Raw genomic sequence first — 26,542 nt, 5'->3', positions numbered from 1 at the left:
GAATATTGATGCAGCAAACCTTGCTGTTTATTAGGAGCCTGCATCCCAGCTTTGCTAACATGTGCTCCCTTGTTTGTAATCCTTCTCCTGAACTCTAGCCCTGTGTTCACTGTGTCTTCTGTTAAGTCCTCTCTTGTGGTTTAGCTTTTTTATTTGTGCTGCCTAATTGTTCATCCTGCTTGGTTTCCTGTTGCTGTTTCTCAGTCCTGTCTTAGTTCTCTCTCATTAACCCCTTGCTTCTGTTTATGCTTCTCCTTAGCCCAGTCTTTGTTGCCTAGGCAATGCTCCTACTTCTGGACACATCAGCATTGCATTTTCCTTGTCCTTGTGTTCTCTATTGCTCCCTTATTTGGCTGCCACCTACCTCTATTGTTGCTTCTTTCTGTATTTCTTTCTGGTTTTTACCTTCCTTCTTGTATGTTGAATCTTGATACCAACTATGTTTCTGCCAGTAGTGACCAATACAGGCTAATGCTGCTGCCACTGTTTATTTCTGGGAAAAACTGGGGCCAGGCAAGATGGACAATGATATAGTACAAAAATATATTTTATTAAGTCATATCAAACAGGTTAAATAAAAAAGAATTAAAAACATACGATAGGCATATGATAGTAATGAGTATCTAGTGTAAACAAGAGAGTTGACACCAAATAAACAGCAGTGAGCCCCTGTACCTCAATGCGTTTTGCTGTTTTGCTTCATCAGGACACACTTGGGGGTAGTTGGAAAGAACAGGTCTCACTATCAAAGATAAAATAAATCAATCAGACATTATATTACAATAACATATGATTAAAAACTTTCAAACATTGCTTTATCCAGAGGATATACGCACATGAGATACAAACTGCTACCTTGTCAGCATAGAAATATCTCCACATGGAGAGCTCCCAGATGATCACCCAGGAATCACCGTGTAAAGCAGGAGGCAGTTCCTTGCGAATACCAGCGACCATGTATAGGGCTGCAATAATCAGCATGTTAATCCAAGTTACTGTCCAAAGAGCAGCCAAATTGAACATTAAAATAGGTGATAGTATATAAAAAACATACCTGATGGCATAAAAATATATAGATATGAATATAAACTCATATGGTTCACTGGGGGAGGAAGGAGATACACCGTAAGTATCCAGATAGTTAAAGGGGGAGGAGTCATAGAGAGGAGAAGGGTAGAACAAACAACACCCTTTCACCTATTTTCAGTCCATAGAAAAAAGGCTTCAACAATAATCCATATGGACAGATATATGTTCCTTCCAAACTGGATATATCGAACTCTCCTATACCTGCCCGCAGTCAGTATAGCTATATAGGCTCCATAGGTATATTTAAACAGGCTGCAAGGATAGAAGTAAAAAGAAAAACAAAGAAGATAAAGGCATCAGGATATTGCTCAAGCAGCTAATTAGATCAAAGCAATGCAGCATAAGATGAAAGTTGTCCAGCAGCTTATCCATAGTAGCATGAGGATCAGTGAGACCTAGCAGCATAAGGTTCATCTTTGATAGTGAGACCTGATCCTTCCAGCTACCCCCAAGTGTGTCCTGATGAAGCAAAACAGCGAAACGTGTTGACGCACAGGGGCTCACTGCCATTTATTTGGTGTCAATTCTCTTGTTTACACTAGATACTCATTACTATCATATGCCTATCGTATGTTTTTAATTCTTTTTTACTTGAGCTGTTTGATATGACTTATTGTTAATAAAATATATTTTTGTACTATAGCATTGTCCATTTTTCCTGTAAAGTCCGAATTAGGGCCCTTTCTCTCCTCCAATCAAGTTTATACGGATGTGGCTTTAGGAGTGTTATTTCAATTTTTGCGATTTATAGGGTGGCAAACACCAACTTTACTATAATTCACTCTGTTTATATGTGCCTTACTATTTGATTTTTTGAACTTTTTGTAATATTTTGTATTACAGACATATAATTGTCTTATAAAACGTATGCTTTGTTTTGTGATATACTTTTATAAATAATGGTGGACTTTGCAGGCAACAAATGGGAGGGCTTTATGTTGGCGATTAAACAAGCATGTTCTACATCCAAGGGGTCACATCTGCGAATGGAGATTGTATATCAGAAACTGTTACAGGTATTTGAGCGCAAGGCCAGCTTTTTTGGCATGTCAAATACTTTGAGCAGTACATAGCTGAGGATTTGAACCCCAGGGGCTTGAGGGTCCAGGTTTTTCCCAATTTTTAGGCACTTGACATGGATCCATTGGGAGCTAAATCTTCAAGAATGTTCGAGAAAAATTATGGAATTGCTGATTGAGTATTATATGAAAGAACTTAAAACAATAGATCAGGAAATCAAATAAATTTACGCTGATAACACCGTTATACTCAACGATTCTAGCTTTGCACCCTTTGATGCCCGTTTGAAAGAGCATGTTCAGGCGTTCACTAAGGATCTCCTCCTTAAAAAAGAGGATAAGATGTCAAGAGACAAATTGGCCTTTGCAGGCAAATATGCCTACTCATGGCCTCAAGCAAATGGTCCATGTGGGGGTCGGAGGCAAGCTGGCTCACGTAGAAATATGCCATATAGGGGTAAAGATAAAGCTAACGATTCTGATTCCTCTAACACTTCTCATATTTCCCAGAACTCTCAAGTCTCGGATTGGGGTCGCCAGAGAACACGTTCATCCAGAAAGAGACAACAAACTGGTGGTGGGTATCAAAGTGGCATGGATAAAAAACGGCTGATTGATGTTCCCAATTCAAGAACGTGTGAGACCAAAATAGGTTCCCAACCTACTTCTCTATCCATTTTGACTCTTCTAATGCTATCACGCCAACTCTTGACGTCGGGTTGAACATAGTTTCTGACACACGATCACAAATCATTAGTTGCTCACAAAACATGACACAATCACGTCCACAAAGCACTGCTCCAGCAATAGCCAAAAGTAAGAAATTATGCATTGATCAATTCTTTTAAAGTACCGGGCGAGTTACATCTGGCAATGACTCTGAATTGAATATTGGTAATATTGCATCCTTACCATTGACTGAACTTCCCAATACTGATCATCAGGATATGGAGATTATCAATTTATCCTCTTACCCATTAAATCAGATAGAGAGGCAACTTCTTCATTTAGGCTTTAGCTTCTGCCCAAACTCTACATCCACCAAATTTGACATCATAAAAGATGTTTATTTATTTGCCCGTAAGCTTACGTACAAATATATATTTGACGGGGAAAGACAGGAAAAACAAATTGACACCACTAACCAGGAAATATGTAAGAATTTTACTGTCCCGGGAATTCAGGGCATTGAGAGACATGGTTCTTCTCTTACAGGAAAGCGAGGGAGTGGATGAAAATGGGGATCTCTATATATTTAATGAAACCTTAGTCTCACAAGCCCAGATAGCACAACATCAGCATGAAGTCAAAACCCTAGGCAGTAAAATCAAAAAGAAATCCATTAAGTTTCCACCCCTTCACACCAATTCTAATATTTGGGCTTTCTTAGCCCAAACCACGAAAGAGGTTGAAAAAGCTACTCTGCTGAGATCTACTCATGCCAATCTGACCTATGCTCAGAGGGTGGCATTAGATAATCTCAGCAATCAATCCGAGATTGTTATTAAACCCTCGGATAAGGGTGGGAACATGGTAATCATGGGGGAACTGTTCTATAGGAACATGTGTTGGGACATTCTCAAGAACAGATCCTGGTATAAGCCCATATCCGAAGCAATTATAACAAGGTTCAATCAAGAATATGATAACATCATACACTTTGCCTACATGGATGGGACAATTACCAAGGATATCTTTGTAGGTATTTAGGTTACGTCCCCAGGATTCCCACGTTCTACACACAAGACACAAGAGTCTCACCAACCCTCTGGGACGACCTATTATCTCTGGAGTAGGATCAAAAACCGAGAAAGGTTTGTGGATGAATACTTATGCCCATATATGGTTACACTATCATCTTATATCAAGGACACCTTGGATCTCCTTAAAAACTTTGATGACCTATGTGTCCCACAAGGTTAAATAATGAAAAAATGCAGCGATACAATATTGAACATGTGAAAATAAGGCATATAAAGTGAACACCTTTGCAAATGTGAAAAAATATAAAATATTAATGAAATATCCTATGTGAAATATGGCAAAAAGAATGTATGAAAAAAGAGTCCATATGAAGAGTAATGTCTCTACAAATTGGAAAAATGCAGATGTGAAAAATTGGGCATCAAATAATGTCCTATGTAAATACGAAACAGCAAAATGAAAAACAGTGAAAAAAAGGGTTCATATGAAAGATATAGGAGGGATATCTCTTCAAATTGGAAGATGCCAATGAACATCTAGAGACGTATTCAATAAGGAATGAGAGGGTACCCTTACCAGATCCGTAGGACGTACGTACCATATGGCAGTACGTCAAAAAGGCATAGGGAGATTCTCGCGTAGGATCCAGACCAGGTGGTGTCTCCCGTGGTATCCAGACCAGATGGTGTCTTGTAGGCCACAAGGTTGCCTATTAGTTGCAATTGACATAGAGGCTCTCTACGTATCTATTCCCCATCAGTATGGTTTGAAAGATATAACCCGCTTTCTTAGAGAAAGGGGTCATACATCTGACAAACTTAATAAGTTTGTTCTACAACTACTTTCACATATTTTGACTAAAAATGTTTTTTCTGTTGATGGCTCTCACTTCCTTCAGGTGCAGGGTGTGGCTATGGGCACATGTTGTGCACCATTATACACCAACCTGTACCCGGGGGGGTGGGAGTGGGACCTTTTCTCGGATGACAGAGATACAAATCTTTTTTCCAACATATTATGTTGGTGGAGATATATCGATGATGTGTTTATGTTGTGGACAAGATCAAGGGAAACTCTACAGCACTTCATGTCAGTATTGGGTGAGAACCAATACAACCTGAAGTTCACTATGGAATGTAGTGAAAGCAGCATCGCATTTCTTGATATTACCATTAGTCTTTACTCGAATGGTTCTATCAACACTTCCTTATATCGGAAATCGACGACGGTAAACACAATTTTGCATGCTACTAGTGCACATCCACACTCACTAGTGCAAAGTATCCCGTTTAGTCAGTATCTACGTTTGAGGAGGGACTGCTCAAGTGAGGAATCTTTTAAATATGAGGCCGATCTCCTCTATAATAGACTAATAGTCAGAGGTTATAGTAAATCCTGCCTCAAAAAGGCTTTTAAAAAGGCCTTAGGTAAATCCAGGGATGCACTCCTGTTTTCCAGACCTAAACCAAAGAGTACAGATGTGGTGAGGTTCATAACTACCTTTTCGGATCAGCATACACACATCCGTGAAATTATGCAAAGACATTGGCACTTACTTCTGGGGGATCCCATACTGTGTAAATATTTGGGTGATTGTCCAGAGATCACCTTTAAATGTGCGAGATCCATAAGGAATCATTTGGTTCATAGTCAGTATGCCAGATCTTCCAGACACCAGTAAGACACGCCCGGTATTTTCAGATGTGGATCATGAGATTATTGCCATTTACTTATGGAGGGACCATTAGTTACACTTCCTGAGGGCCGAGTCCATAAAATTCATCATTATATCTCCTGCCTGACCAAGGGGATAATCTTCATAATCCTGTGCCAATGTAGGGCTTTCTACATTGGCAAAACAATCAAACCGTTTTGGAAGAAAGTGAAAGACCATATGTACTATGCCATGAATGGCATTTTGAACACAGCCATAGGCCACCATGTGGCCTTTAAACGTAAGTATGACCCCTATGTATTCAAATTTGCCGCCCTAGATAGGATTTATGAGGACCCACAAGGAGGCAATTTTGATCAGCGGGTCCTCCAGAGAGAAACTATATGGGTGTTTGATCTACATGCTACATCATTTCCGGGACTAAATGATGTTCTAAGCTTTAGACCATTTCTCTAATAGTAAGCATATAAGGAAATATGATGTTGCACGTTTATATGTTTATATGATGTGTGTTGAATCCATTGCTCTCATGTGCCTATTTAGGCAACAGTGCCGTGTGGATGTTACATATTTAAGTCTTACATCCTTGCTCTTTGTGTCCCTCCTATTTAGCTTTCATGCCATTGTAGTTGCCTGCATAAGTCTGTTTTCGGATCTGTACCAATGTCAGGTGCTCAGTATATAAAAACTCTTTTTAATACATATTCAATATACAAATATGTAACATGATATATGTGCATGTATACATTATGGACAATAATGAAAACTGTACGTGGAACAATACATAGTTATGATTGGGTCAAGTATATCTTTTCTTTGGTATTTGCTCTATCCATTGGACATGCATTCTTTTTGTTACTGCCTTGTCACATTTATATGGGATGGTATTTTTCGTTTTTTCTTCTTTTTTTCTTAACCACTTAAAGACCAGCCTCGTTTTGGATTTTAGGTGTTTACATGTTTAAAACAGGTTTTTTTGCTAGAAAATTACTTAGAACCCCCAAACATTATATATTGTTTTTTTTCTAACACCCTAGAGAATAAAATGGCGGTCATTGCAATACTTTTTTTTGCACCGTATTTGCGCAGCGGTCTTATAAGCGCACTTTTTTGGGAAAAAATTCACTTTTTTGAATAAAAAAATAAGACAACGGTAAAGTTAGCCCAATTTTTTTTTATATTGTGAAAGATAATGTTACACCAAGTAAATTGATACCCAACATGTCACGCTTCAAAATTGCGCCCGCTCGTGGAATAGCGTCAAACTTTTACCCTTAAAAATCTCCATAGGCGACGTTTAAAAAAATTCTACAGGTTGCATGTTTTGTGTTACAGAGGAGGTCTAGGGCTAGAATTATTGCTCTCGCTCTACCGGTCGTGGCGATACCTCACATGTGTGGTTTGACCACCATTTTCATATGCGGGCGCTACTCGCGTATGCGTTCGCTTCTGCGCGCGAGCTCGTCGGGACAGGGCGCTTTAAAATTTTTTTTTTTTTTTTTTATTATTTATTTTACTTTATTTTATTTATTTTTTCACTGTTTCAAAAAAAAAAAAAATTTGGATCACTTTTATTCCTATTACAAGGAATGTAAACATCCCTTGTAATAGAAAAAAGCATGACAGGTCCTTTAGACTAAAATGCAAAAAAAAAAAAAAAAAAAAAAAAAAAAAGTTGTTTAAAAAAATGACACAAAAAAAATTGTGCCTTTAAGAGAAGTAGGCGGAGCCGACGTAATGACGTCGCTCCGGCCGTCACATGGTATAGAGCCGGGTGGGGGCCATCTTGGCCTCACTCGTCTCAGTACCTCAGCGGTGACAGGTCCCGATCTCCTCCGCCGCTACCGACGGCTCCGGTAAGCGGCGGAGGGCACGGGAGAGCGGCGGGAGGGGGGGTGGCACCTCTCCCGCCGCCGATAACGGTGATCTCGCGGCGAACCCGCCGCAGAGACCACCATTATCGTGTACAGAAACGCCGGCCCTAAAGATGGATACCTCGGTTGTGGCAACAGCTGCTGCCGTTACCGAGATATCCATCTTTAAAAAAATGACGTATATATACAGTGGCCGGTCGTGAAGTGGTTAATTATCCATCCTTCAACAATTTGGTTATTTGATGCTCCAGGCAATGACAAGAGATATGACAGAATGCATCTATGTGTTATAACGTTTTTTATGTGATGGACTGCAATTGTTGTCTGTATATACCTAGGCTCTATTGCTCTGTCATAGGGATGTTCTAAGCATTGCTGACACTGTTTTCCCCTATGGGATTTTTTCCCATGCATGTGGGTTAACGTTTGGCCAGCAAGTGTCATCCCCCTGGGCGTGTACGGACTGGAGGGTTCTCCCCTTCTCTGTATGTGCCTGTGTGGTTGGGCGGCGCCCAATGGGGTAACGATCTACAGCTGCCTATGAGCAGGACACAGATATAAATGGTTCCCAGGAACACCTTCAGTGTAGTTTGTTCCTGGGGGAGACACTGAACCTCATGCTACTATGGGTAAGCTGCTGGACAACTTTCATCTTATGCTGCAATGCTTTGATCTACTTAGCTGCTTAAGCAATATCCTGATGCCTTTTTCTTCTTCGTTTTTGTTTTTACTTCTATCCTTGCAGCCTGTTTAAATATACCTATGGAGCCTATATACAGTAGTTATACTGACTGTGGACAGGTATTGGAAAGTTCGATATATCCAGTTTGGAAGGGATATATATCTGTCCATATGGATTATTGTTGAAGCCCTTGTTTCTATGGACTGAAAACAGGTGAAAGGGTGTTGTTTGTTCTACCCTTCTCCTCTCTATTACTCCTCCCCCTTTAATTATCTGGATACTTTCAGTGTATCTCCTTCCTCCCCAGTGAACCATATGAGTTTATATTCATATCTATATATTTTTACTCCATCAGGTATGTTTTTTATATACTATCACCTATTTTAATGTTCAATTTGGCTACTCTTTGGATAGTAACTTGGATTAACATGCTGATTATTGCAGCCCTATACATGGTCGCTGGTATTAGCAAGGAACTGCCTCCTGCTTTACACAGTGGATCCTGGGTGATCATCTGGGAGCTCTCCATGTGGAGATATTTCTATGCTGATGAGGTAGCTATTTGTACCTGATGTGCGTATGTCCTCTGGATATAGCAATGTTTGAAAGTTTTTTTATCATGTTATTGTAATATAATGCCTGATGGATTTATTTTATCTTTGGTAGTGAGACTGTTTCCTTCCAACTACCCCCAAGTGTGCCCTGATGAAGCAAAACAGCGAAACGCGTTAACACACAGGGGCTCACTGCCATTTATTTGGTGTCAACTCTCTTGTTTACTAGATACTCATTACTATCATATGCCTATCGTATGTTTTTAATTCTTTTTTACTTGAGCTGTTTGATATGACTTATTGTTAATAAAATATATTTTTGTACTATATCATTGTCCATTTTGCCTGTAAAGTCCGAATTAGGGTCCTGTGGCCCTTTACCCTTTCTCTCCTCCAATCAGAGATATATAGCCTTATATCTCTCCACCAGGTCCACCAGCTGGTTTGCAGACTTAGGGTCCCCATAGCTGACCCACTTCCTCAAAGTGGCAAGGAGCGCACGCAAACGGTCCATGACCACATACTTCATAATCTTGGGGCCTAACAAAGTCTCTGGCTGCAGCCACTTCTTGGTGAGGTGTATCAAGTCATACATCTGGGAGCGGGATGGCTTGTCAATACTGTGTGCCCACCAATGCACCCACTGAGCCCGGACTGCAATGGTGACGCTCGGGCATGAAAGTATCTCAGCCTTCACAGTCACATAGTCCTAGGCGGCATCTGGTTCCAGGTCATAATATGCCTTTTGGGGTTCTCCTGTCAAAAAGGGGGCTAGCAGTCCTGCCCATTGCTCTTTTTGCCATCCTTCCCAAACAGAGACTCTTTCAAAAGTTGCAAGATAAGCTTCCACATAATCTGCAGGTGTCATCTTATTCTACGGGTAATAGCTGGCATGCATCATTTTCTGTTCCACTGGGAAACAACCTGTGGACCCCTTCTTCAATTCCACCAAGGCCTCCGTAAACTGGCAATTCGCTTCCTGCTGCGCTACAGTGGCCTCTGCAACCTGGCGGTTGGCTTCCTGCTGCTGTCGACTGGTTTCCTGATGGGTTGCAATGACCTGCAGCATGGCTCTTAACACATTCTCCATCTTTCCACTTGTTTAGGAAGATGCCCGCATCCTCCACCATATGTCAGGGGTTAGCTCAATGGGGATCACCTTCCCTGGGAAAAAGGTAGTCAAAACGGCAGGTTTTCTTAAAAATCTGACTTCTAGACAGTTTTATTTCGAAAGGTTGCATTAAAATTAAACAAACAAAACAGAAAATAAATCCTTGCCATCCAGGCATTTGCAGGTTCCTAACTCAGAGATGAAGGGCTTTTCCCAGTCATCCACAAAACAAAGATAATTCAAACCTTTTCTTTCTCTCACAAAGCAAACTTCACATAAGCATCTCTCTAAGGTCAAGGGCAATCCTTTGCTCTAGTCCTGCGTAATTTATACCACCTGTTGGTGGACACAAGTGGACCGCAAAATCTGGTCCCAAACCAACCTTGCCAAGGTGGCTGGTAAAACCTGGACCAGCTTCCACCTTAGTTCCCTGCAAATGAACGCATATGAGGTGAAACATAACGTCCATCACCTTGCCTTTTTTAATGTCACGATACATATATATACAACTTTTTGAGATGGGAATGAGGGACACCTATTAGCAAAAGTATGTGGGCATAGGACACACCCCCTGCCATGCCCCCTTAAAGGAGAATTATACAAAAAAAGATTAGTTAAATCCACAAGTGCTTTCTTTTTACCTCTGCTATTCCTTTATACTGGCTTTTGAAATTTACAAATGCAGCAATTTAGAAACTGGATGAAATGTTTAGCGCTGGGAAACACTTTTGAAAGATAAAAAGTGAAATTTATATACAACTATACAGATCATACCAAAAAGAGGGACAAATGAGGAGGAAAGAGGGACTTTGTTCCAAATCAGGGACAGTCCCTCTAAATCAGGCACAGTTGGGAGCTTTGTATATATACACATAAATATTACATGTCCTAGTATACTGTACAGGAGCATCTCAAAAAATTAGAATATGATCAAAAAGTTAATTTATTTCAGTAATTCAGTTCAAAAAGTGAAACTCATATATTATATACTGTAGATTCATTACACACAGAGTGATATATTTGAAGCATTTCTTTCTTTTAATTTTGATGATTATGGCTTACATCTAGCGAAGACCCAAAATTCAGTATCTTCGAAAAGTAGAATATTGTGAAAAAGGTCCATATTGTAGACTCATGATGTCACACTCTAATCAGCTAATTAACTCAAAACACCTGCAAAGGTTTCTTGAGCCTTTAAACGGTCTCTCAGTCTGGTTCAGTAGGTTACCCCTCAATCCTCAAGTACCCCCAACATTCCATGTTTGCAGGTTTCTCTTTATCTTGCACAGGTGCTTTAAATCAGAGTCAATGGCTTGGTATTTTGGACAGCTATTTTATCTAACAGAAATTCCCAAAACATGGCCTGTTGGGAGTACTTGAGGACTGAGGTTAAGAATCACTGGGTTACACAATCTTGGGGAAGACTGCTGACTTGACAGTTCTCCAGATGACAGTCATTGACACCCTCCACAAGAAGGGTAAGTCACAAAAGGACATTGATAAAGAAGCTGGCTGTTCACAGAGTGCTGTATCCAAGCATATTAATGGAAAGTTGAGTGAAAGGAAAAAGTGTGGTAGAAAAAGTTGCACAAGCAACAGGGATAATTGCAGCCTTGAGAGGATTGTGAAGCAAAACCATTCAAGAATTTGGGGGAGATTCACAAGCAGTGGACTATGGCTGGTGTCAGTGCTTCATGAGCCACCACACACAGACGTATCCAGGACATGGGCTTCAACTGTCGCATTCCTTGTGTCAAGCCACTCCTGAACCAGAGACAACGTCAGAAGTGTCTTACCTGGGCTAAAGAGAAAAAGGACTGGACTGTTGCTCAGTGGGCCAAAGTCCTCTTTTTGGATTTTGCATTTTATTTGGAAGGTCCCAGAGTTTGGAGGAAGAGTGGAGAGGCACCGAATCCAAGTTGTATCAGGTCCAGTGTGAAGTTTCCACAGTCAGTGATCATCTGCTGGTGTTGGTCTACTGTGTTTTATCAAGTCCAAAGTCATGCTTCCCTCTGCTGATCAGCTTTATGGAGATGCTGCTTTCATTTTCCAGCAGGTCTTGGCCCCTGCCCACACTGCCAAAAGTATGAATACCTGGTTTAATGATCATGATTTCACTGTGCTTGATTGGCCAGCAAACTTGCCTGACCAAAACCCCATAGAGAATCTGCAGGGGGAATGTCAAGAGGAAGATGAGAGACACCAGACCCAACAAGGCAGATGAGCTGAAGGCCACCATCAAAATGACCTGGACTTCCATAACACCTCAGCAGTGCCACAGGCTGATCGCCGCCATACCTCATCGATGCAGTAATTCTTGTAAAAGAAGCACCAAGCAAGTATTGAGTGCATACTTTACTGTACATGGACATACTTTTCAGTAAGCCAACATTTCTGTATTAAAAATCCTTTTTTTTATTGGTCTTATGTAGTATTCAAATTTTCTAAGATACAGAATTTTGGGTTTTCACTAGCTGTAAGCCATAATCATCCATCGGACAAACTTTTTCTGTTTCCATCGGACTTTTGTTGGCTGTGCGAACGGACAAACTTTCCGGCAACAAAAGTCAGATGGAGCAAAGTCCGATCGTGTGTACACAAAAGCATCAGACTTTTGTACAAACTACAGTACGCGGCCGCGATAATGTTTCCAGTGCGAACCCATCGCGCTGGTTCTGGGCGACAGGGTACTGTACATCTCGTGCTGGCTGCAATAGGAAAAACACATTTTCCTACTGCGGCAAGCACGAGAGGGAATTCCCCTCTGGGGGCATACCAGGCCCTTAGGTCTGGTATGGATTTTAAGGGGAACTCCCTACGCCGAAAAAAACGGCGTAGGGGTCCCCCCAAAATCCATACCAGACCCTTACCTGAGCATGCAGCACGCAGTCAGGAAAGGGGGTGGGGACAAGCGAGTGCCCCCCCTCCTGAGCCGTACCAGGCTGCATGCCCTCAACATGGGGGTGGGTGCTTTGGGGGAGGGGGGGCCCTGCGGCCCCCCTCCCCCAAAGCACCTTGTCCCCATGTTGATGAGGATAAGGGCCTCTTCCCGACAACCCTGGCCGTTGATTGTCGGGGTCTGCGGGCCCCTTGATAAGGGGGCCCCCCACCCTATGTGAATGAGTATGGGGTACAGCGTACCCCTACCCATTCACCTAGGGAAAAAAGTGTCAATAAATAAAACACACTACACAGGTTTTAAAATTAATTTATTAGGCAGCTCCGGGGTCTTCTTCCGACTTCGGGGGTCTTCTTCCGACTTCGGGGGTTTCTCCGGCATCTTCTCCCTCTCTCCGGTGTCGTCTCCGCGCTCTCTGGTTCTTCTCTGGTGCCTTCTTCCTTCTGCCGGGCTCTTCCGCTATCTTCTGCTGCTCTTTTGCTAGCAGAGGAGCCCGGACATCTGGCTTGTCTTCTTCCCTCTTCTCTTCCAGAGATGTTGACACGATGCTCTCTCTGGCTGTAATGCTGTCTGTGCGCTCTGCTATGACTTATATAGGCGGTGACCCCGCCCCCTATGACATCACGGTCCCAGGGCATGCTGGGACTGTGAGGTCATAAGGGGGCATGGTCATAGGATGGCATGACCACGCCCCCTTATGACCTCACAGTCCCAGCATGCTCCGGGACTGTGATGTCATATATATTTTAAAACCTGTGTAGTGTGTTTTATTTATTGACACTTTTTTCTCTAGGTGAATGGGTAGGGGTACGCTGTACCCCATACTCATTCACATAGGGTGGGGGGCCGGGATCTGGGGGCCCCCTTATCAAGGGGGGCTCCCGGATTCCAATAAGCCCCCCGCCCGCAGACCCCGACAACCAACGGCCAGGGTTGTCGGGAAGAGGCCCTTATCCTCATCAACATGGGGACAAGGTGCTTTGGGGGAGGGGGGGCTGCAGGGCCCCCCCTCCCCCAAAGCACCCACCCCCATGTTGAGGGCATGCGGCCTGGTACGGCTCAGGAGGGGGGGCGCTTGCTCGTCCCCACCCCTTTCCTGACCGGCGTAGGTGGTTCCCCTTAAAATCCATACCAGACCTAAGGGCCTGTTATGCCCCTGGAGGGGAACCCATGCTGGTTTTTTATTTATAATTTGGTGTGGAGTTCCCCCTAAAGATTCATACCAAACACAGTGCCTGGTATTGGCGGGGATCCAAGTCGGATCCCCGCACCAGTGTGAACCCGGCTCGCAAGCTGTCAATCTCGCCAATAAAAGTGGCGAGATTGGCTCAATATCAGACAACAATACAGAAGTTGACCAAAGGGTGGTGGTAAAGAGCTGAAATACCACGTGATTTGGTGAAAGTTGGCTGAAAAAGTCCTGTCGTCTGTATGCAAGACAAACTTCTAGCCAACTTTGTACAAAAATCCAAGGGAAAGTTTGTATAAAGTCCTATCGTGTGTATGGGGCTTAAGAGACATTGGCACGTTAATAGTTTTGTGAATATGATCATATTTATATATAAATATGAAGTCATTTTATTTAACTTTCTCGTTCTGAGAAAAGTATAAAATCCAAAGTCTGAGGTTCACAAACAAAGAACACACCAAAGCTAACACTCATATGTCCATCAGGCAAAGGAGAACAGTGTAAACTATTATGGAAGATAACCTTAGGAACAATGAACTATTCAAACTCTCAAATATGAGGTTTCATACTTATTCTTTTTTGTTTTTACCAGCTGCTATGTGTGGCATTTCAAATACATGAGGAATCTGTATCAAGCTGGCATCTGTGTACTGAAAACAGACAGACAATGTAGCATAAATAAAACACTAATGCTAATAATACAAAAAATAGTACAAAATAATGTGACTCTTTAGGCTGGGTATATATAGATAAATATCTTTCTGAAAACAGTGGATGGAGAGACATATGCCTGTTAGTAGTACTGATTTCAGAGTGAATCTCCTTTGTGGGGACACTAAGCCTGACAGGGTTGGCAATCTATCCCTGCTTTATCCAAATAAAAACTATTTTTGGTTTTAAATACACTTTAACCCTTCTAAGTGAGGGGTGGGAATTATTGTCCACATTGTAAAGTCTCTGTGAGCAAATATCAAAGTCAGATGCGCCTATTATGGCCCTGTTGCCAACGGCTCAAGTTTTGCCCAGACATCCTATTGGATGGTCAGTTTGGGGTAAGTTGTTCGTCCCATCTTGCTAAAGTGATAAAAGCAAACCTGTCAGTCATCTGAACCCTTTAAAGTATAAATAACCTCAAGAACAAAAATGTAGTATATTGCAGCTTCTCAAGCCTTAGATGTAATGGCTGCATTAGTTTTCTTTTTTTCAGGCTTGTAACTTGTCATCGTAACTTCCTGTTTACTAAACTGAAATCTCAAGTAATGTTGTCTTCCTTTCCAGTTATCATCTGTAAACTACAAAACGACCCCTCTACATAATTAAGATGAGGGGAGATGTCTGTAGCCCAAATCAGCCCAGGGTAACAACACTGTTCCTCCACAGATACAGTACAATGAATGAGAAATGTTACCCTAGAACAGAAAGTGGGTTCCTGATAGAAACACCAGATGAAAATCAAGTAAAAGGCCTGAAAAAAAGAGAAATAATGCAGACACAACATTTAAAGACTGGAAAGTTGCCATATAGAACCTGTCTAAGAGAATGCACGGTATCTTTTATTGCCTTTATTAGCTGGAAAATCCTCCTCTGTGCACCATGCTGAAATTGATTTTCACTTACTAGGAACCTGACTACCCTGACTTCAGGACTGACCATACCATCCGCTATCCCTTAAACGTAGAGGGAGCCCGTACTGGCATCTTATAAATTCTCCCTGCTAAGGGGATGGCAGATAGGAGCTAGTCCCAAAGTCAGTGAAGTCAAGCCCTTAAGCCAGCCATATATGGTTCGAAACTCTGCCGGTTCAGCAGGAACCAGCTGAGATTCAAACCATGTATGGGCAGGCTGATTGTAAACCTAAGACGATCCATGGATCGACTTGGGTACAACTAGCACGTCAGATTTTTTATATTTCAATTTTTTTATTAAAGAAAAAAGAAGTACAATAATAAAAAAAAACATTGTATGGAAAGAAACAGGTTTCTCTTAGGTTATTAATCAGATATAACATAAATGGCATTTATAAGGCATGGAGAGATGATCAAAAAAGAAACCACTGTTATGCACAATCATAACAGAGGTCCCTCTGGTGAGATTTATTAATAAAGAGATAAATAGCATCCTTCATCGCTAATTCTAAACATATTACCCTAATCTACATTATCTTGAGTAGATGAGGAGAATATTTTTTTTTTTTTGATCAATAGATTTTTTTTGAAAGTTTATCATTAATATCAACATAAATTAGACATTGTAACATACAAATATATACACATCAGTGACTGTTGGGTAATATTGGATACATTTGTTTGGTAACTATATATATATATATATATATATATATATATATATATACCTATATGTGAGGTAATATAACAGTATCAGTACAGGTATTATTATCTTAATGCCAGTTATTTGGCTACTCTAGGTGTAGTAGAGGTATTGGAGGTGACTACCCTCCCGGACACCCCCATGGGTGCAATACTGTGTCCGGGTTGGAGGCATCCTCCCTCCTCTCGAGTTATTTAACATAACAAAGCGACTACAAAGTGAAAAGGTTCACCCAAAATAGTTAGGAACATAAAGCCTGGACAATACCATCTTAACCATGGTTGTCACATTTTACAGCTGTGGTCCTTATTGTTAAGTCGGAGAGCCAGTGTTGATTCATAAATGAAGTGTACTTGGGTTAATTCTACCACCTCTCTTAATGTAGGTGGGTCAGGATTCCTCCACTTCCTCGTGATACTGAGTCTAGCGCATAGCAGAACATGTGTTATGACATTTCTGATTGGGTTTGGGTAACGCTCTATATCTAGAGAAAGTAGTGCTAGTGATGGATTCAGAGGTATTATTGTGTTGGGGATTTCAGAAAGTAATTGGAAAGTTGTTTCCCAATAGTGTGTTAGCTTGGGGCATTTCCAGAATATGTGAAACATATCTACTTTTTGTCCACACAGTCCCCAACATTTGTTGTCTACTTTGGTATTAAATTTAGATATTTTATCGGGAGTGAGGTACCAACGTTGTGTCAGTTTGATGGATAGTTCCCATAGGGTGGAATAACAGGTGGCTTTATATGTGGCGTTGCAGGCTTTTTCCCATTGGTCCACTGTATAGATGCATCCTAAATCTGCTTCCCATCTAAATCAGTAGGGCAGATTAGGTAAAGACACTTTTTTGTTGGAGAACACTATAGAAGAGTGAGATCCCCTTTTGGTGTGGTGTGGGTGTTTTGAAAAAGGTCCAAGCCATTCAAGGTATGTTATAGGACCATGATGGGAGCGTGGCGATACAATGTTTGGTACGAATGTAAAGAAACAGGTCTAAGTTTGGTAAGTGAAATTCTTTTTGAAGTGTGGGGAATGGTTTAGTGTCCCCTGTATCAATCAGATCAGTTATATATGTTATTCCTTTCGCTTTCCATGATGTAAAGGATGTTGACTGCATAAAATTATGTAGTGTTTCCAGAGGGATTTGGACTGTGGCTTGAAGAGGATGTGAAGAGCTAAGTTTTAGAAACCGGACCGAGGATTTAAATGTTGCCAATACTGCTGGGGAGATACAGGGAGGGATCTTAGAGCCAAGTGCCATAGGAAGTATCCACATAGATAAGTTACCCCCTGGGACAGTGGCAGCTTCCATTTTCCCCCATAGTGTGGATGGGGGAGACAGAAACCAGTCTTAAGATTGATTGAGTACCAAGGCCAAGTAATAATCTTGGAAATCTATATAACCCGTTTCTCCTGCTTGGCATTGCTTTATTAGTTTCATATATGCACATCTAGATTTCTTACCCTGCCATATAAATTTAGAAAGGATAGTTCGGAGTGATTTGAAGTACTTAGATGGTATTGGAATTGGGAGGGTTCTAAATAAATATAAAGTTTGGGGAAGGTGGAGCATTTTGAAGGCTGTCAAGTGCCCCATCCACGAGAATTCATACGGCGCTAGCCTGGTGAGGTCTCCTTGTAGTTTAGTGCGGAGTGGTAAATAGTTGTGTTGAAATAATAATTTGGATGAGTTAGATAGCTGAACTCCTAAATAGGTTATTGTGTTTTCTGCCCAGGTATAGGGGAATCGCTGCTTTAGGTGATCGATGGTGCGTGCGTTCATTCCCAAGTTTAAGATATAGGATTTATTCTCATTAACTTTATAGTAAGAAATGTCACTAAACCAGGCTAGTGTTTTCTGAATCTCTGGTAGGGATTTGACGGGATCACTAACCGTGAGGATGACGTCATCCGCAAAGAGGCTGATTTTATGCCCTTGGTCAGCAATGGAAATTCCTGCAATTTTTTGGTTGGTTTGAATGCTTTCAGCTAAGGGTTCCATACTAAGGTTAAAAAAGATGAAAAAAATCTTTAATCCAATATTAGACAGACGGGAAGATGAGGTCCTAAAGATTGATCGAGTGCACAGGATCAGAAAACCCCCAAACTTGAGACAAGAAATACCTAGGGACGTAATTATTAAATTTCACACGTATGATGATAAAGCAAAGATTTGGAACAAACTCAGGAGAGCTTCCCCAGTTTACTTTGAGAGCACGGAATTACAAATATTCTCCGATTTATCTGCAGGAACCTTGGCGCGGAGACGTCAGCTTAGACCTCTACTGGAAGAACTAAAGAAAGCTAATTAAATATAGCTGGGGTTCCCTACATCATTAATAGTAATACAAGAAGGAAGAATGTCTAGGCTGAGGCACCTGGAAGACTTAAAGGACTTCTGTGAAAGCTTGGGTATTCCTATACCAAATATTCCTAGATGATAGCAATAAATCTTCAAGAGTAGTGAGGGGGGTGTTCCTCCTAAGGTCGAAATACTTAGCGGACTTTAATTATAATCATTTTTTCTAAGTGGGGAGGGAATTGGGGAAGGGTTTGATATTAGATAATATAAGATGTCCGGCGAAATGTGGGGTCTAGAGGAAAATAGAGGTTTGGAGGTGCGGCCGACCTCCTGCACCTGCCCCCTCTGGCCTCCCCCCCTTTTTTTTTTTTCTTGAGGGGGGGGCTGGAAGCATGGGTGGCCGTGATCGGAGCCTCACCCTAGTTGGAAGAGGATTGTAGGATGGGATCAGTCCGGATTCTAACCTGCGGACTTAGGGCCGAAATACGTCTGGAGATAGAGGGTAGGGGATTGGGGGGAAGTGGGTGGTTGGAGGGAGGGGGGGAGTGGGGTTGAGGGAGGGGTGGGAGATGGGGAGTGGGAGAAGGTCAACCTCGCAAAGGCAAAAGGGGAATTTTTTTGGAAGAAAGGATATGATAGGGAAAAGAAGTCTCTTACTAGATCAAAAAATGACAGAGATAAACTTCCTGTCTTACAATGTTAGGGGCCTGAACTCCCCCACAAAGAGATACAAAATTTTAAAAGGACTCCACTGTTACCGTGCAGATGTGGTTTTCTTACAGGAGACCCATCTAGAGTTAGATTCAAATATTAAATTATACTCGAGAAATTTCCCGACCTGGTTCTACAGTGATTCCCCTACAAAAAGGGCCAAAGGAGTCACAATAGGGTTTGCAAATTTCTCTGTGTTAGATAGAATGACTGACCCAGAGGGACGATTTCACTTTTTAAACGGTAACATAGGAGGCAAATTGTTTACTCTGGCAAATGTATACTGTCCTAATAAAAACCCGATTTTTTTTTTTTAAATCAAGCTTTGAACAGGTTGATGAAGTTCAAGACGGGAGAGGTAGTACTAGCAGGGGACTTTAATTTCTGTCTCAACCCAGCTTTGGACAGTACGTCCCGGGCACAGGGGATGAGTAAAGTTTTACTAAAAACGATTGGTCGTAAACTGCACCAATGCCAAATTATGGACGTATGGAGAGTGCAACACGCAAAAATGCAGGACTTCTCCCCTGTGCACGGGACGTACTCAAGACTCGACTACATAATGGTGGACCACAGTTTATTGGACCTGATAAGGGAGATTAACATAGAAAGTACCACATTGTCCGATCACGCCCCTATTTCGATGCGGATGGGGATTCCAGGGATCCAAAAACAACCATACACATGGAGACTAAATGAAAACCTATTAAGAGATGAGGTAGTAGCTGGAAAAATACAGGAAGAAATAGAATTCTTTTATAGGATGAACAATGGGGAGACATTGTTTGCCACTCTATGGGAGGCCCACAAGGCCTATATTAGGGGGGTCCTGTTGTTAATCGGTGCAGGAAAAAAAAAAGAGAGGATAAAAAAAAGGGAAAAGCTCATCGAAGAAATACATAAATTTGAACAAAAACATAAACAAAATAGGGGAGAGGATCAGGAATGTTTCCACCAACTGATGGTAAAGAGAGAGGAACTCAAAGATAGTATGGAACGAGACACTAGTAGATCTTTCAATCTAAGAGAAATAGGTATCTCTGAGGTAATAAGTCTAGTAAGCACTTAGCTAGGATGTTGAAAAAGAGAAGAGAAGTGAACTTCATTGAAAAAATCCAAAACAAAAAGGGGGAATTTATACAGACAAGGGAATAGCGGAAGAGTTTAGGCAATATTATAAAACCCTTTACGCAGTAAGACAGAAAGCGCAACAAAGTCAAGGACAGCATGGGAAGATAGAAGAATTCTTGGATAAAGCAGGACTACCCTATCTGACAGAAAGCGATAGAGAAGAAATGGATAGGCCTATATCCGAAGAGGAAATATATACTGCACTAAAAGATACTGCCTTAGGAAAAAATCCGGGTCCAGACGGGTTTGTTATATATTATTTTAACAAATTTAAAGATTTCTTAGTGCCGAAACTATGTCAGTATTGGAATGGCCTAGGTACTAAATGGGATATGGGACGTGAAGCATTGTCAGCATCATTAACATTGATTCTAAAAGAGGGTAAGAATAGAACGCTCTGCTCCAGCTATAGGCCTATTGCCCTATTGAATGCAGACACTAAGTTGTATGCCAAGGTCTTAGCAAGGAGGTTGAAGGAAAAAATGACTACTTTGGCCCATCCAGACCAAGTGGGGTTTGTTCCGGGAAGAAAGGAGAGGAATAACGGAGTTAGGGCATTGCTTCTAATGGAATCTATCATTTCTGAAGGGTCACCAGGGCTATTCCTGTCGGTGGACGCTGAGAAAGCTTTCGACAGGGTAGACTGGGGACTCATGATAAAAACTTTGGAAAAATGTGGAATTGGTTTACGGTGGATCAAATGGGCTCATGTTTTATATAAGCATCCAACACTGACTGCTAAAGTAAATGGGATTGCGTCTCGACCATTTACCATGGAAAATGGAACTAGACAGGGGTGTCCTTTGTCGCCCCTCTTGTTTGTGCTGACTCTGGAACCCCTATTGGCCTTTATCCGAAATAACCCAGATATTAGTGGGATACACATTGGGACTGAGGAGCATAAGCTAGGGCCGTTTGCAGACTATGTGCTTTTCTTCATTACCAAACCAAGGATAACGATTCCAAATTTGCTTGAGACTTTAAAAAAAAATATGGTGAAATCTCAAATTTTAAAATCAATCTCAGCAAATCTGAAATCTTAAATGTGAACGTAGCCAAACAGGTTGAAGATATACTTAGCAAGGAATTTCAATTCCCATGGAGAAAGGACATAAAATACATAGGAATCAACCTGACTAACTCCCACAGAAAAATCTATTTAAGAAATTATTTACCTCTGTTAGACGAGATCAAGAAGGATACAAAAAAAATCTCAACACGTCCTATCTCTTAGATCGGGCGCGTCAACGCAGTAAAAATGCTGTTAGCTCCAAAAATCCTGTATAAGTTCCAAATGCTGCCAATTCCTCTCCCACAGTCCTACTTAAGAACTTTAAGAAGTATAATAATGAATTTTGTCTGGAGTGGCAAAAACCTCGAATAGCATTTACAACTTTGAGTAGAGAGAAAAAACAGGGAGGCCTAGGGATTCCAGATTTCAATAAATATTATAACGCAGTGGTATTATCACGGGTGATGGAATGGGTAAGGAAAGACTCTGAGAAGAGATGGGTAAATATTGAAAACAACACGAGTAGCACACAGTTAGGTCACATAATATGGAACCCTCCAACACATAGATTAATAAGCCCAAATACACTGGGATTAACACGCAACACACTAAAAATATAGGATAAGATTCACGCACAAAATAGCTGGGATTACAACTCACCTTTGATATATTTGAAGGACAATGTTTTTTTTGAACAGGGGATGAGGGAGGTGGGAGGGAATTGGATAAAAAAAGGGAACGCACAATTGAAAGATATTATTAAGAAGGGCAAAATAATTACTTATCAAGATCTCAAAATTAACAATGATTTAATGACGATAGATGCATGGCGGTACTTCCAGCTCACTCAATTTGTCAGAAAACTTCCAAAGCCAGTTAGAGGCGAAGAAGACTATAGGCCGTTGGAACAATTATGTATGAGAGAAAAATCAAAAAATAATATTTCCCGATTATATAAAATACAGGTGCACAGAGGGGGGCTGGAGGCCCCGTCTTACATCAAGAAATGGGAAAACGAATTGGGATTACACTGTGACAATCACAAGTTAGTAAAAATTTGGAAATTGATACATTGTGTCTCAGTCGAGTCTAGGATGACTGAGATAAATTATAAATGTTTAGCGAGGTGGTATGCGACTCCGGATAAGCTAAATAAGTTTCAACCGGATCAATCAGCGGACTGTTGGAGAGGATGCAGAGTCCCAGGAACTATAGCCCACATTTGGTGGGATTGCCCCTTAGTGAAGGAATACTGGAAGGGTATTATACAGTTAATAAAAGAAATCACTATTAGATTCCGAAGAGCCGTGGGCATGCCTGTTCCATGCCGAATCAATCAAACAATATAAAACATCTATTGCCCCGATCTTGTTAAACGCAGCTCTAAGCCAGATACCAAAAAAATGGCAAGAAAAGGAAGGTCCCAAAATTCGGGATTTGATTTTTTGTGTAAATGACATATATAACATAGAGAGTTTTGACGATAGGGGAGTAGAACCAGATGAAGAGCATGAACGCAAGGACAACTGGGAGAAGTGGCAAGCATTCAAAAAAACGTGTAGATATGTTAAGGAGATCACCAGTTAAGTGTAAGAGGGAGAAGAAATAGGTACCAGAAGGGAAGGAACTTTTGCCTTTATTATTTGTAAGTTATAAGCGAGGAGAGGGAGGGGGAGGGGTGGATATGTTCTAAGGGTGAGATAAATATGTGTTAATATGGGGATGTGTCTTCGATTTGTTTTTAGAATGTTTGATTATTTTGTATGCTAAAAAATTAAAATAAAGATTAAAAAAATAAAAATAAATAAATAAATTAGGGGGGATAAAGGGCATCCATGTCGTGTACCATTTGTGATCTGAAATGGCAGTGATATGGAATCTGCTGAGTATACTTGAGCTGATGGGACAGAGTATAGGGCCATTATGGCTATATGGATTTGACCTTGCAGTCCGAATTTAGTTAGGACTGATGATAGGTAACCCCGATGCACCCTATCAAACACTTTTTCAGCTTCTAGCGATAGGAACAGGGATTTTTTTTTGTGTTTTCTACATGGTGGATCGCATTTATCACACGTCTGGTAGCGTCTGATGCTTGGCAACCTTTTGTAAATCCCGATTGGTCCTTGTGTATAAGGGAAGGCAACATGTCCTCTAGTCTTTTGGCTATGATTTTTGCATACATTTTTAAATCTAAGTTGAGCAGGGATATAGGTCGAAAAATTTTTGGCGAGGAAGGTTCCTTGCCTGGTTTCGGGAGGGTCACTACTAAAGCGCTAAGCATTTCAGCGGGGAATGACGAATTGGAATTTTTTGTAGTATTCCCTAGTGAAGCCATCCGGTCCTGGGGATTTAGAAATGGGAAGGGTACGGATCACTTGTATTATTTCGGGGATAGTGAAGGGGGCATTGAGATGTTTTAGTTGTTGTGGTGATATAGATGGAAGATTAACACTATACAAGAAGGCTAAAATCTCCTCCTGGGAGGTTTGGTGCGTACTATCGTTCTCCTTAATGTTGTAGATTTCTTTGTAGTATGTGCTGAATGCATTGGCTATGGAATTGGGTTTAAGTAGTTTTTTTGTTAGTGTGAGGGTGGTATAGGAATGGGATTTTAGTCTTTGACCTGTGACCTTCGCAGCGACATTCATTTACCTGCTTTGTTTCCTGTTGCATATGTAGTAGCTTTGAATTTTTTATACGTTTTTAATAGGCCTCTAGAAGTAGAGAGCGTAATTCATGGCGTAATGAGAATATTCTGGATTGGAGGAAAGGGGAAGGATTGGCTTTGTTTGAAGCCTGAGTGGTTGCTATGTCAGTAATAAGTTCATCTAACCTCTGGGTTCTCTTTTTCTTTGCTCTAGGCTCCCAATTGTATAAACACGCCTCTCATAACAGCCTTATGAGCATTCCACACCACCAGCGGGTCAGATACTGAAGTTGAGTTAATTGAGAAGAATTCGTCTAGATGTTGTTGGAGTATTGTGGAATAGCAAGGGGTGTCAAGGAGATGGTTTTTAGCTCTCCAAAGGTACGAATTAGGCTGAGAGGATTTGGCGGCTATAGTAATGCTAATAGGGGCATGATCCGACCAGGTGGCGGTGTGGATGTGGGAGGCTGAAATTTTCAGAAGTAACCATTTGTCTGCCAAGAACAAATCTTTTCGTGAGTAGGTGTTGTGACGTGGCGATAGGTAGGTAAAATCCCGTTCGCTTGCATGACAACACCTCCACACATCAAACAAGTCATTAGAGGCAATACACTTATCAAGGAGGGAAGCATATCTTTTAGAACTAGCAGTCATGTCCATGACATTATTGGGGACCAAATTGAAGTCCCCACATACCAGCAGATGGCCCTGTTGGACGTTTTTTGCTGCACGTATAGTTCTTTTGAAGAAATGCATTTGCCGTATGTTCGGGGTATATATGGAGACCAAGGTATAAGGTACATTGTTGATAGTGCATATAAGGGAAAATATAACGACCCTCCGGATCTGTAACGCAGTTGTTTAGTTGAAAGGCAAGAGTGTTCCTTATAGCTATTAACACACTCCTTTGTTTCTTAGAGAAGTGTGCTTGAAAAATATGTGGAAACTGCTTGTATTGGCACTGGGGAGATGCATCTTGAGCAAAATGTGTCTCTTGGACACACAGGACATCACAGTTATGTGATTAAGCAGATCTCCACATAGATGTCCATTTTGCTGGATGGTTCAGTCCTTGTGCATTCATTGACAGTATGCTGAAGGACATGTTGATGTGTGGTGGAGTGAGGGGTGGTTGTAGTTAACTTACAGTTGAAGAAGCTCCTCGGATGTGTCCTCAGGTATGCGGTTAATGAAGATGGAAAAGTTCAGTATTCAAACTGTCTGAGTGGTGCTGCAAAAGCGTTAGCTCGTCAAGGTTCTATTGCAAGGTATAAAGCAAAGTAGTTATCGCATTGTAAATACTGGTTTACCAGGATATGTTGCGGAAAAGTAGGTACTGACAAAAACGACAGAAACAACGAAAAATTTACAATAAACAGCTCAAAATAGAACAGATATAAATGTCAGCAGTGTGCAACTCTTAAGAGATGCTGACCGAACTAGGGAGTTCAGAAACTGAAAGGATGAGCAAGAAGCCGGACCGGACTCGTAATTGTTGCTTATCAATTACTGGGCAGGGGATTCTCATTAGTATTTAACTTTGCTGTACCCCCGGTGCTGCCCAAAATGAAAGAGGTTTGGTTTTCCTCGCAGGTCAGGGGTGTGTTGTGGGGATTCTGGGATGATACCCCATGAGTGAAGCAGTTTCATACTGCCTTCAGTGGTAGATATGGCATGATGGTTTCCGTTGTAGGTGGCCAGTATAGTGGCCGGGTGGCGCCACTTGTATGTAATCTTATGGTTGGACAGGGTTTTCATTACCGTCTTGAGTTGCCGTCTCATTTGCAAGGTAAATTGTGAGAGATCCGCGAACATTTGAATATCTAAATATGATGCTAGAAGGGTGGCTATTTCCCTAGCTTTCGACAGCATTTGTTCCTTGGCCTGATAGAAGTGGATCCGCAGGAGGACATCTCTGGGGATCGACTCTTCTAGGTGGCGCGGTTTGGGGATCCTGTGGATACGGTCAATAGTGAGCTCTATCGGGGACAATTCTGGCAGTAAGGTGGAAAACATGGTACTAGCATATTTACGCAATTCCATGGGTGGAACGGACTCAGGTACGCCTCTGATTTTAATGTTATTGCGGCGAGAGCGGTCCTTGAGGTCTGCCAGCTTTGCTTTGATCCACATAGATTCATCTTTTTGCTCTGCATATGCATCAACCAAGTCATTCACCGTTACAGTACATTCCTCCAATTTGTCTTCTATATACTGCACTCTACCATCCATATGTTTAATTTCCAGGGAGAACTTATGGATCAGGGAGGATAGGCTTGACATTAGGGAGGATTGCAGTGACATTAGCATATCCTTCATTGTGGTATCTAGTACCAGTTGCCCTGATGTTGGGAATGCAGCTATGGATGATTGCAGTGAAGATATTGCAGTGTCATTGTGCAGGCCTGTACTCACTGTGTCTGTGGCCGGGCGAGAGGGATCCATCCTCATCCATGATTTTGCAGGGCTCTTGAAGATCGGAGAGGCAGGAGAGGAGTCATGGGGAGAAGAGGATGCCAATCCTGCTCTCATTTCCCATGGATGGCCGTCCGGGAGGTCTGTATATGCCTCCGTGTGTCTACCCTCATCTCTGGCGGTGCCATTTTGGGT

The sequence above is a fragment of the Aquarana catesbeiana genome, linkage group LG01, assembly GCF_042186555.1.
Source record: "Aquarana catesbeiana isolate 2022-GZ linkage group LG01, ASM4218655v1, whole genome shotgun sequence".
NCBI lineage: Eukaryota > Metazoa > Chordata > Amphibia > Anura > Ranidae > Aquarana > Aquarana catesbeiana.
Note: the sequence above shows the minus strand (reverse complement) of the source record.